This window comes from Triticum dicoccoides, chromosome 4B (genome assembly GCF_002162155.2).
Source record: "Triticum dicoccoides isolate Atlit2015 ecotype Zavitan chromosome 4B, WEW_v2.0, whole genome shotgun sequence".
NCBI classification, from domain to species: Eukaryota; Viridiplantae; Streptophyta; class Magnoliopsida; order Poales; family Poaceae; genus Triticum; species Triticum dicoccoides.
Window position 1 is genome coordinate 369,204,649 of NC_041387.1, and position 12,379 is coordinate 369,217,027.

Genomic DNA, 12,379 nt, shown 5'->3' on the forward strand with positions numbered 1-12,379 from the left:
CCCTTGTCGGCTTTCGGGGCCATGGCGGAGGTGGTGAGGGAGGTCGACGGCGTGGTGATGCTGGTGGCAATGGGGGGCGGAGCGCTGCTCTCTCGGCTTTGAGAAGAAGGGGGGGCGGCGGAGGTTCATGAAGATGAAGTAGCAGCAACCAGCGAGGGGGAACGAACTGCCCCTGTTTCCTCTGCTTATAAAGATGGACGGGGCGGACGTTTCGCCCTTCCGAATAAACAACCACCCACGATCTCTCCCACGATGCCGCATTCAACGCGTGCCGTTATGGGAGAGCGCGGTGGATACGGAGCAAGATTCGGTGTGGCCCAGTCCGCATGTGCCCGTGCCCTGTCTTGGGCCTGGCCCAACAGCGCTCGGCACCGTGTCTGGCCCAGGCCCGGGGGCTCCTGTCGGTGTACTAGAATAGGGGTACCCTAGTACCCCGAACTTGTGCACGGGGAGTTGCAGCACCCCGCGGCAAGGCTTGCCGGGCGAACGCCAAGATCCTCCAAGGTTCCCTTGGAGCCATTCAAGAACAAAGTATTTAAGCTCAGGAGACATGGCCCCGGCAAGAGGAGCTTGCCGGGAAGGCCAACCGAGGCACTCCAAGGAACTTGCCGCGACGCGCCATGCACTCCGGCAAGGCAACAAGGCCCCGGCAAGAGGAGCTTGCCGGGAAGACCAACCAAGGTACCGGACCCGACAAGATAACAACAGCGGCAAGGCGCTTGCCGCGGCAGGCGGCCACTCTGTGCCCACGCTCCAGCGCATCCACCAACGTGCCGCTCTGGGGGCCTCTCCAGGCGCGCGTGGCGGGAGGCTGTGCAGCCAGCGGTGCGTAGTGGCATGCGAAGCTGACAAGATCGCCATCGTGGCGAACGGTGGCGCCCCTAACGGTCCTTTTCTATACTATTTGGGTGACTCAGACGGGCCTTTAATGCCCTTGTCCCCTGCCGTCAGGGTTAGGTAGGGTGCACTGTACAAGTAGCTGTACCAACCACCTCACTTTTTACATTTGTACCCTTCTCTGCGTTGCCACCTGTCGGTGACCCCTTTGGCGTATAAAAGGAGACCCATGCGCAACGTAGAGGGGGGTTCGGTTTGGGGTTCGGTTCGACTCATTTGTAACCCAGAAAGACACTACGCTCTCTCTCTAGAGAAAGAACAGAATAGAACCAGACAAGTAGCAGTAGGAGTGTTATCTCTCCGGAGAGCTCCGAAGCTGGGTAAACTGCTCGTGTGCTTCGCCTCGATCTGCTCTCCGTGCGATCTCTGCCCCCCGCCAAACCGAAAGGGTCCCGGTCCGCCGGCCCCATAGGTGTTCGAGGATCAGTTTCCCCGACATACAGACGTTGACAATGGCCCTTTCTCCGAACTCCATCTCGTAGCTGACAGTAATCCAAGGCCTGAAATGTCGAACAATATTTTTCAGATAAGTTAAGAAGATCATAGGGCCTCTGTATTCGAGAAATGCACACAACCATATTGTGCAGACATATCTAACTAAAAAACAATTGCGAGCACTTTAAAAGAGGGCCCTCTATTTCTGTTATTTTTTAATTCACCATGACCACTTTGCGCACACGCAGATGTAGTCAACATAACAACATCTGTATTCATCCACCTCTGAGATGGAAATCAGGAGCCATATTTGTGAACTCATATGTTAATTGTGAACCATCTCTTAAGCTTGTCTGCTGAAGTAAGCCACTGTTTTCATGTTCCAAGAGGTCAAATTTTCATGCTGGTTCTAGTGATATTTTCAGCCTGGAATTATTTGTTAACATACCGATATAAAATTATATTGATTGTACAGGAGCTAAATATCTCAACCCTGTTTTACTGGAAATGATATGGATATCATACTCGTGCATTCAGTGATGGCCTAGTGTTCCTATTTACTCTCCGAACTATATGTGCAAGGACAGAGCGAGAGCCATGGGGAAAAACAAAAGAGGATCAATGTAGTGAGTTTGAGTGGTACATGCAACAGTCTGGAACATCAAATTCATTACGATGATACAACCACAAATTACTGAACTTGCATGTACAAACTTATTAAGCTCTGTAGTTTCATCACAAATGTGTTGAAGCAATCTGTATAAAAAGTTCCTTACCTATGGAGGAGCATGTCTAGTTGTGGTGGTAGTCGGACTTGGAGCCAAAGGAGATGAGGTCATGGCCCTTGTCGACGACGACATCTACCTTGCTCGCTCCCAACTTGCCACTGTCAAGGCCCACTTCAACATCGAGCTCCCAACAACGCTAACTTTTTCCATATGAAAGAAGCAAATAATATTTAACAACAATAAATTCTGTTCTCAAATTCAACATCCTTTAGAGCACCGGGGTCTCTAGCTGTCTGTCAATCTGAAGTTCCAAACGGTCCAATGCGAAAACCTCACAAAGTCACCACAAGCTTATTTCCTGATCTTTCGATTCGAAAGAACTCCGAAGAATTTCATGTAACATCGACCTGAGAATGGAAACAAAGCTTGGAAATGTCACTGCTAATCGATGGCATAATTAGTTTGAGAAATATATATAAAGAACAGAGGTTCTGGAAATATTTTATAAACTGCCAGCGTCTAGGATTCTGATCTAAAAAATAGAACACATAATGTTTCTGGTATTTTATTTTCTATTATTAAGGACTTGAGCCTCCTGACTCCTGTCATGAAGTGGCTTGCATGGACCTGATGCAGGAACTTAACACATTTGATGTGCTTAATATTAAAGGACTGATGTGCTTGATGGCGATTTGAACTACATGTCTTTATGTTATCCATCATCATAACCACATATGAAAATTATTAAATTAGTATAAAATCACCCCTTCGATGTGAAAAGCATCTAAACAGATGATTGGCAATAGTACTGCACATAGCTAAATTATATGGACTGGGTTGACCACTGAAGCCCATGCTACATTGTTGATTCCATCATGTAGGCCTAAATTCGCGTTGTTGGTGTGGTTGGGCATTTCATCAAACACCCGGAAGGACATAGTTTAATCAGTACAGAATTTGGCCACCAACGAATTTAGAGAGAAGCACTCAAAGAATCATGGAGAACGACACCATACCGCCCCTGCCTCTGCCGCCACCGCCCTCCTACACAAGTTATTTTCATCCTTATACTTATAAACCAGAGTCTGCAATCTTATGTAGTGAAAGGAAAATCAAAAGAGGAGAAAAACATATTTCCAGAGCTCTTTGATCCTTGATGAAACATTCTTATTATCTCTGATAAACTTGTGTTCTCCAATTTTAGTCTAACACCATGAACTATCTCATCATACTGTTTTGATAAACAATACAATTTTTTTTTGCTTTTGAATATGCTTGGAGATGAAAACTGCTTGTTGCTATTTATGAATAATGGAAATTGGTTATGTACTGATAAAGTGGTAGCACATAATACCTCCACCACAAGGATTTTTATCTGCAAGACATCCGCAGAATGTAATTTGACATTGTATCCCCTGAATATGAAGGATTGTTACTGTATTAGTAATCCGCAAGAGCACAAATCGCCGCATTCATCAATTGGATAGTAATCCACCAAAAAATCTTGTTATCACAAGAGAACACAAGGTACAGAATAGAGTAGAGCACCCATTTATTAAAAGAAAACCATGCCAAACTTTAATAACCTGTATAGATGTAGCCACGGCTGGACATGAAGTGGAGCAGGAGGAGCGCAAGATGGAGAGGGAGAGGAGGCCCGAAGCAACAGTGGGGAACCAGAAGTGATGGAGAAGCCAGCGCCCCCGGCCTCGCCTGGCCACCTCGACCCCGGCGACCCCCGCCAGAACCAGCTACCCAGTGCCGCCCTTCCTTCCTCCTCTCCCTCTCCTTCCTCTTGTTCTCTCCTTCCTCCATCCCGTTCTCTCTCTTTCTCTCTGTTCGAACAGGAGGTACCGAGCCACCATGCTCTTCCACATCCGGAGCATCCATGCTGCGCCCAGCTATGCCCAATCGAACCTCGTTAACCCTAGCAATCAGGAGGTCCTCCCGATAGAGGTTCTGCTCCTCCCAATCCCCTCACCTCGCGCCGTCACCCACGCAGCACGCGCAGCGCTGCCTAGACGCGCATCCAAGCCCCCTCGCCGCCGGTGAGGATCTCCTCCGTGTCACACCTGCTCCCACCTGAGCAGTGGAGCCTGAGGGAGAAAGGGTCTAGTGTGAGTTTGGGCTGAGCCTAGTGGGCCGTATGTGGCCAGGGTGCGTGTGTGCAATGGGTGCATGTCTGTATTAAACACCTGGATTGCGTGAGACAGAGCAGCGAGAGAAACACTCATTACTATGAATCTCATCCCCTTTCTCCTACCTCTCCTCTATGTCTATCTCTTCCACCCCCAAATTCCTTCCCGTGCCACCGATCCCCCAACGAACGGTCGTCACACTCCGCCGCCAGCAGCTCCGCCTGCGACCCCCTCTCTCTCCCTCTTCTTCGCGTAGTGCTTGACCCCTCCGCGCAAGTCAGCCCCATGCAAAAAGGCTCGCGGGTTGAATACTCCCAAGTCTAGGGTCCTTTTTGCAAGAACGAAGCATTTTCCCAGCCACTTAACGTCGGATTGCAGGTTAAATTATGAGAAAGTCAGGGACCTTTTCATAAAAAGCCGCGATGGTGAACCCGACAGACTCAATCTGTGCTTTATTATTAGGGATATATAGACATGGAAACTAGCAGGAAGCTATACATACTAAAAGCTATCTGGCTGCGCACAGGATCTACGCCTGGCTCTGTACATAGGGTTACATGCCTTGTCGACAAGGCTAGTACAAAAGGGGGTTGTTGGAGCTACTGGAAACCGCGCCCTATGGGTAAAACTTGTGAAGATGTTCGATATTCGAGGAGTTGCTCACTGGAATGCCATCTTCGGTCTCCAGGCGAACTGCGCTGGGCCTGGTGACTCGTATTGCCCGATAGGGTTCTTCCCGCTTTGGCATCAACTTGTTTGAATTCTTGGCAGACTGAACACGCTAAAGAACAAGGTCGCCCTTCTCAAGACTTCGGGCATGAACCTTGTGGCTATGATAGTGGCACAAGGCTTGCTGATAGCGAGCGGCTCGCGCAGCAGCTCGAAGACGATCTTCCTCAAGGAGCATTGCATTATCTTGGCGCAACTGCTCTTTCTCAAGCCCATCATAAGCGAGCACTCGAGGTGACCCGTATATGAGTTGCTTGGGGAGAACTACTTCTGCCCCGTATACCAGGGCAAAGGGTGTCTGGCCAGTGTCTCAATTTGGTGTCGTTCTGATTGACCAAAGAACTATTTGCAATTCATTAATCCAGCGCCTTCCATACTTGCACATCCTGTCAAAAGTTCTCATTTTGAGGCCTCGCAAAATTTCAGCATTTGCCCTTTCCGCCTAGCCATTGCTTCTTGGATGAGCAAGAGAAGCAAAACAAACATTGCTGCCAAGATCTTGGATATACTGCATGAAGGTGCGGCTCGTGAACTATGTGCCGTTGTCGGTGATGACTCTGTTTGGCACACCAAAATGGCAAACGAGTCCCTTGAAGAACTTGACGGCCGTCTGCACTGTCACCATTCTCACTGGCTCTACTTCCGGCTGCTTTGTGAACTTGTCAATCACAACACACAAGTACTCAAAGCCCCCGACGGCACGGGGAAAAGGGCCCACTATATTGAGCCCCCAGACCAAAAATGGCCAGGAGAGAGGGATTTTATGAAGGGCTTGATCTGGTTGATGAAGCTTCTTTGAATGAAGCTGGCACGCTTCACATTTGGTTACTAGTGCCATCGCATCCTGGAGGGCAGTGGGCCAGAAGAAACCTTGCCGGAATGCCTTGCCGGCAAGGGCTCTTGACCCTATGTGGGAGCCACATATGCCTCCGTGTATCTCTGCCAATAGCTCCAGTCCGTCCTCCCGAGGAATACACTTCAATTTCACGTCGTTTGGCCTCCTTCTATAAAGGACATCATCCACGAACTAGTACATGCTAGACCGACGGTCTACTTTCTCTGCTTCTTCCTACTCCTCAGGGAGCTCCCCTATTTGGAGGAAACGAACGGTATGTTGTGCCCATGCCGGAGCCTGAGGCTCGATGGTAAGAACTAAAGGCATGTCTTCTGCCGCGGGGGAAGCTGTCTCGACGGCAAGAGCTCGGTACACTGCCGGAGGCTGCTGCTCCCCGGCAAGCTTGGGGTAACCGGCAACTTCCTTGCCGGCAGCTTCTGGGAACTCTGCGGGAAAGTGTTTGGCGGGGACCGCCATCCTTCGCTTGTTCTTCTCTGCTAATGGTTCAACGGATGGCTGAGTTAATTGAAGCACAAATGTACCTGGTTCCACAGGTAGCTTGAGGGCAGCGTGCTTTGACAAGTCATCGACAATGCTATTCTCTGCTCGAGGAACATGCTCTAATTGTAGACCATCAAAGCGCTATTCCAATTTCCTTACTTCATCCATGTAAGCCTCCATCAGCGGGCTCTGATAATCCTTATTGACTTGCTTGACAACAAGTTGTGAATCTCCTCTGACGACAAGCTTCCTAATTCTGAGGTCCACCGCGATCCTGAGACCGGCAAGCAGCCCCTCGTATTCTGCGGTGTTGTTTGTCGACCTCTCCTCAGGAAAGTGCATCTGGACCATGTACTTGAGGCGCTCTCCGGTGGGCGCGACGAGCAGCACGCTGGCACCAGCACCTTGTAACGAGAAGGCCCCATCAAAGTACATAATCCAATGACTGCTTGCTCTTTGCCGTGAAGGGTGGTCTCTTGAACTTCTTCATCGGGCATGGACGTCCATTCTTCTATGAACTCTGCCAAAGCCCAACTCTTGATCGTCGAAGTACTTTCAAATTTGAGTCCAAAGCTCTACAGCTCCAACGCCCACACCACAATCCTCCCAGTTGCATCCGGGTTGTGCAAGATTCGTTGCAATGGCAGGCGAGTGAAGACGGTGATCTCGTGTGCTTGAAAATAGTGGTGCAGCATTCTCGAGGCCATTAAAAGGATGAAAAGCAATTCTACATGCCAGAGTACCTTGACCTAGCCCCCTGCAAGAGGGAGCTCACAAAGTAGACTGGGTGTTGCACCACCTTCTTCTTCTGCTTTACTTCACTCATTTGCGCAGATTCTATCTTGTCAGGTCCGGGCTCTGCCTGGGATTCCGTCTTGCCGGCATCGGGCTCTGCCAGCCTTGGTTCCTCATCCGATGTCCCTGCCACCATTGTTGCCTCTTCCTCAGCTTCTCTCTCCGCCACTAGCGCAACACTGACCCCTTGATTTGTTGCTGCCAAGTAAAGTAGTAACGGCTCTTGTGGTCTGGGTGCGACTAGTATTGGCGTAGAGGAGAGGTACCTCTTTAAATCTTGTAGCGCTGCCTCTGCCTTCGGAGTCCATTTCACTGGACCCACCTTTTTCAAAATTTTGAAAAAGGGGAGGGCACGCTCAACTGATTTAGAGATAAACCTACTTAGGGTGGGAACGCAGCCGGCAAGCCTACGGACATCCTTGACTCGTCGGGGCCCCTCAATCTGCTCATTGGCTTTGATCTTGTCGGGATTCACTTCAATTCCATGTTGAGACACAAAGAACCCAAGAAGTTTGCTGGACGGGACGCCGAATAGACACTTCTCTGGTTTGAGCTTGAGGTTGATCTTGCACAAATTTGCAAAGGTTTCTTCTAGGTCCTGCACGAGCGTGGCATTGTCTTTGGTTTTGACCACTATATCATCCATGTAGGCTTCCATATTTCAATGGAGCTGGGGCTCAAAACCAATTTGGACCGCTCAGGTGAATGTTCAACCAGTGATCTTCAACCCGAAAGGCATCCATACAAAACAGTACGTGCCACATGGGGTGATGAACGCAGTCTTTTCTTCATCTTCCTTCGTCATGAAGATCTGATGATATCCTGAGTAAGCGTCAAGAACTACATTAGGTCACACCTAGCAGTGGAGTCCACTATCTGGTCAATACATGGCAATGGGAAAGGATCCTTTGGACAGGCTTTATTGATATCAGTATAGTCGATACATAGCCTCCACTTCCCATTTGCCTTAAGTACTAATACTGGATTGGCCAACCACGTCGGGTGGAGTATGGCCTTGACCAAACCTGCCGCCTCCAACTTCCTGATCTCCTCGATCATAAACTCTTGTCACTCCAAAGCTTGCTTTCTGACCTTCTGCTTCACGGGCCATGCATGGGGGTAGAGAGCAAGATGGTGCTCAATCACCTCCCTGGGAACCTTGGGGATGTCGGATGCTTGCCATGCAAACACGTCAACATTCCCCCGTAGGAAGGGGACGAGTGCGCTTTCCTATTTGCTATCAAGGGTGGAGCTTATGGTAAAAGCTCCGCCCATGCCATCCTCCTTGACAAATAACTTCTTCGTTTCCGGCGGGACCGCCTTAGACTACTTGCGCTTGATGGTAGACCTCTCTGGCACGTCCTCAACGGGAACACAACACTCCGAAGAGGCGTGTTTGACGGAGTGAGTGCAGGAACCGTTGCCGGAGCCAAGAGTCTTGCTGGCGGCCGAGGCCTTGCTGGTCTTCTTCTAGGCGGCGGGAGCAGGTGCCTTGGCAGCAGACGCTGCAACCGCCTCTCGATAGAGCTGATCGGTGCAGATGAGTGTGTCCTTCTTATCGAAGCTGACGGTGATGATGCTCATCGGGCCAGGCATCTTCAGCTTGTTGTATGCATAGTGTGATGCCGCCATGAACTTGGCCTGCGCTGGGCGGCCAAGGATCCCGTTATATGGCAACGGGATCTCGGCAACATCAAAATTGATTCTCTACATCCTGTAGTTGAGGTCGCCACCAAACGTAACTAGCAGCGTGACCTTTCCCTTGGGCTGGCTCCTCCCCGGATTGATCCCTTGAAACGTACCCGTCTCCTTGAGATCTTCATCACGGATCTGCAGCCTCCTAATCATGTTGGGTGAGATCAAGTTCAGGCCGGCCCCACCATCAACTAACATCTTCGTCACCTTGAGGTTGTGTATTTTTGGGGATACCAACAACGGCAAACACCCGACCGCAGCTGTGCGATCAGGGTGATCCTCGGCATAAAAAATGATAGGCGTGTGGGACCACCTTAGCGGCTTCTGGGCGTCGACCATTGGTTCTGTTGCATTAATGCCACGCGCCCACTGTTTCAGTTGGCGGTGGGAAGAATGCAAACAGGCACCTCCATCAACACACATGACTTCTGTTGCCTTTGAAACTCATGCTCGGTGGATTCATCATCATAATCATCATCATGATCATCATCCTCCTCTTTCTTGTCGCGGCCTCGGGCGGGCCTCTCTTGTTGCTTCTCCTTGTCGCCGCGTCCTCCTCGGCCGCCATGCTTCTTGCCAGATCCTTCAGCACTACCTTAGCCCTTCTCCTTGTCTCGTCTCTTGTACTTAGCCCTTTGCTTCTCCATCAGCAGCTCCACTTGGCGGGAATTCTCGAGATCGTGGCCCTTGGTACGGTGGATCTTGCAGTACTGCTTGTTGGAGCTCTCTGACGTGCCGGTAGCCACCAAGGCCCGGCAGGCGCTGCACCCGGCAATCTCCTTGCCGGGGTCGTCAACCTTGGCCTTCTTTGCGGTGCCTGGGTCGCCGGATTCCTCGATGGCAAGCACGGTCTTGCCCTTGCACTTCCTATTGCATCGTCGGCCGGGGTGACGGTGTCTTCGTCTTCAGAGTCACTTCCCGCGTCGGCGTCCTCGCCGGGGTACTTTCTTCCTTCTTCAGATTGGGCACATCTATCGACCTGAACATATAGTTTGGCAACATCTGCAACCTTGTTCATCGCCAGCTCTTCACACATCTTATGATTGTGCACATTCTGATGGAACGTGCTGATGACAGCGGCAAGATGAACATCAGGGATGTTGTACTGCACACGGCTGAATCTCTGTATGTACTTGCACAAGCATTCACCATCCCTTTGAGAGATCACATGAAATCGCGTGCCTGGCCAGGAGCTACGTGGCCGCCCGTGAAGGCACCAACAAACTCGTGGCACAAATCGGACCAAGAGGATATGGAGTCTATCGGCAAGTGCATCAACAATGATCTGACGTTGGGCTTGAGTGCCAACGGGAAATAGTTGGCAAGTATCTTGTCGTCTTGTGCTCCGGCAGCTTGCATCACAATGGTGTAAACGCTCAGTAACTTGGATGGATGGGTCTTGCCGTCGGACTTCTCCGGGACCTCCGGTTTGAACATGCGGGTGTTGGGCCACTGGAACTGCCGCAACTCATGGGTGAACATTGTGCAAGTTATTGCATAGGGAAAGTCGCCAGCATTCCCCGGTGCAGGATTGTACGAAGTAGGCCCAGCACGACTATCAGATTGGTGACGTGCCTCCCGTCACCGCTCGATAGTAGTCTGGGCGTCTTCCTTGAGGCGCTCTCGAAGAACTTGACGTTGGTCACGACGCGCCCGTGGGTCTGACGACGCCATGGACACGTTATCACAGGCGTCAACCTGACGGGCCGACCACGGTGGAGGGGAGTGCACCGTGGTCGCCGTGCCTCAAACCCTTGCATTGTCCATATGCGCCGGATCGTTAGTCCGACGCCGCGAGGGACTAGCTTCCCGGTGGCCATCCCTGTTGGCATGGCCAATAAGGCTTCGGATGGAAGCCCTCCACTCTTCTTGCTTCTCCAAGGCAGGAGGAAACTAGAGGAGTAGCAGCGCTCACGATAGCTGCTACCTCTTGAGCACTGCGTTGGTTTTCCCTTGAAGAGGAAAGGGTGATGCAACAAAGTAGCATAAGTATTTCCCTTGGTTTTTGAGAACAAAGGTATCAATCCAGTAGGAGGCTACACGCAAGTCCCTCGTACCTACAGAAACAAACAAGAACCTCGCAACCAACGCGATAAAGGGGTTGTCAATCCCTTCACGGCCACTTGCGAATGTGAGATCTCATAGAGATAAAAAGATAAGATAAATATTTTTGGTATTTTTATGATATAGATTGGAAAGTAAAGATGCAAAATAAAGTAGATCAGAAACTTATATGATCGGAAACTTATGTGATTGATTCCCCCTCCGGCGGAGCACCGAAAAAGGCTCCAAGATGGGATCTCACGGGTACAGAAGGTTGCCGCGGTAGAAATAGGGTTTTCTGGTGCTCCTAGGTGTTTTCAGGGTACGTGGATGTATATAGGCGAAGGAGGTCGGTCAGGGAAGCCATGAGGGTCCCACGAGGGTAGGGGGCATGCCCACCCCCCTAGGGCACGCCCTCCTGCCTCGTGGCCGCGTCGACTACTTCTTGACGTCCACTCCAAGTCTCCTGGATTTCATTTGTTCGAAAAAGATCTCTCCCAAAGGTTTCATTCCCTTTGGAATCCGTTTGACATTTCTTTTCTTTGAAACACTGAAATAGGCAAAAAAACAGCAATTTGGGCTGGGCCTCTGGTTAATAGGTTAGTCCCGAAAATGATATAAAAGTGTATAGTAAAGCCCATAAACATCCAAAATGGGTAATATAATAGCATGGAACAATCTAAAATTATAGATACGTTGGAGACGTATCAAGCATCCCCAAGCTTAATTCCTCCTCGTCCTCGAGTAGGTAAAACATAAAAACAGAATTTTTCATGTGGAATGCTACCTAGCATATTTCTTAATGTAACTTTCTTTATTTTGGCATGAATGTTCAGATCCAAATGATTCAAGATAAAAGTTCATATTGACATGAAAACAATAATACTTCAAGCATACTATCAAAGCAATCATGTCTTCTCAAAATAACATGGCTAAAGAAAGTTATCCCTACAAAATCATATAGTCTGGCTATGCTCTATATTCATCACACAAAGTATTTAAATCATGCACAACCCTGATGACAAGCCAAGCAATTGTTTCATACTTTTATGTTCTCAAAGTTATTCAAATTTCATGCAATACATGAGTGTGAGCCATGGACATAGCACTATATGTGCAATAGAATGGTGGTTGTGGAGAAGACAAAAAAGCAGAAGATAGTCTCACATCAACTAGGCGTATCAACAGGCTATGGAGATGCCCATTAAAAGATATCAATGTGACTGAGTAGGGATTGCCATGCAACGGATGTACTAGAGCTATAAGTGTATGAAAGCTCAACAAAAGAAACTAAGTGGGTGTGCATCCAACTTGCTTGCTCACGATGACCTAGGGAATTTTGAGGAAGCCCATCATTGGAATATACAAGCCAAGTTCTATAATGTAAAATTCCCACTAGTATATGAAAGTGACAACATAGGAGACTCTCTATCATGAAGATCATGGTGCTACTTTGAAGCACAAGTGTGGTAAAAGGATAGTAACATTGTCCCTTCTCTATTTTTCTCTCATCATTTTTTTGTGGGCTTCTTTGGCCTTTTTTTTATTTGGGCTTCTTTGGCCTCTTTTAATTTTTTATAAAG

At 49.3% G+C, this 12,379-nt stretch overlaps 1 long non-coding RNA gene across 2 annotated transcripts; it reads right to left on the reverse strand.

Annotated features, from left to right (window-relative positions):
• Positions 1–1,231: 1,231 nt before the first annotated feature.
• On the reverse strand, positions 1,232–4,270 carry LOC119296185. 2 transcript variants are annotated; one of them, XR_005144996.1, is made up of 4 exons: positions 3,647–4,270; positions 3,415–3,475; positions 2,109–2,467; positions 1,232–1,397 (listed from the first exon to the last, which is right to left on the reverse strand). It is a non-coding gene; the product is annotated as an uncharacterized LOC119296185 (long non-coding RNA). The 2 variants fall into 2 exon arrangements; XR_005144997.1 differs by lacking the exon at positions 1,232–1,397 and having other exon boundaries at positions 1,987–2,467; positions 3,647–4,269.
• Between the last annotated feature and the right edge of the window lie 8,109 nt (positions 4,271–12,379).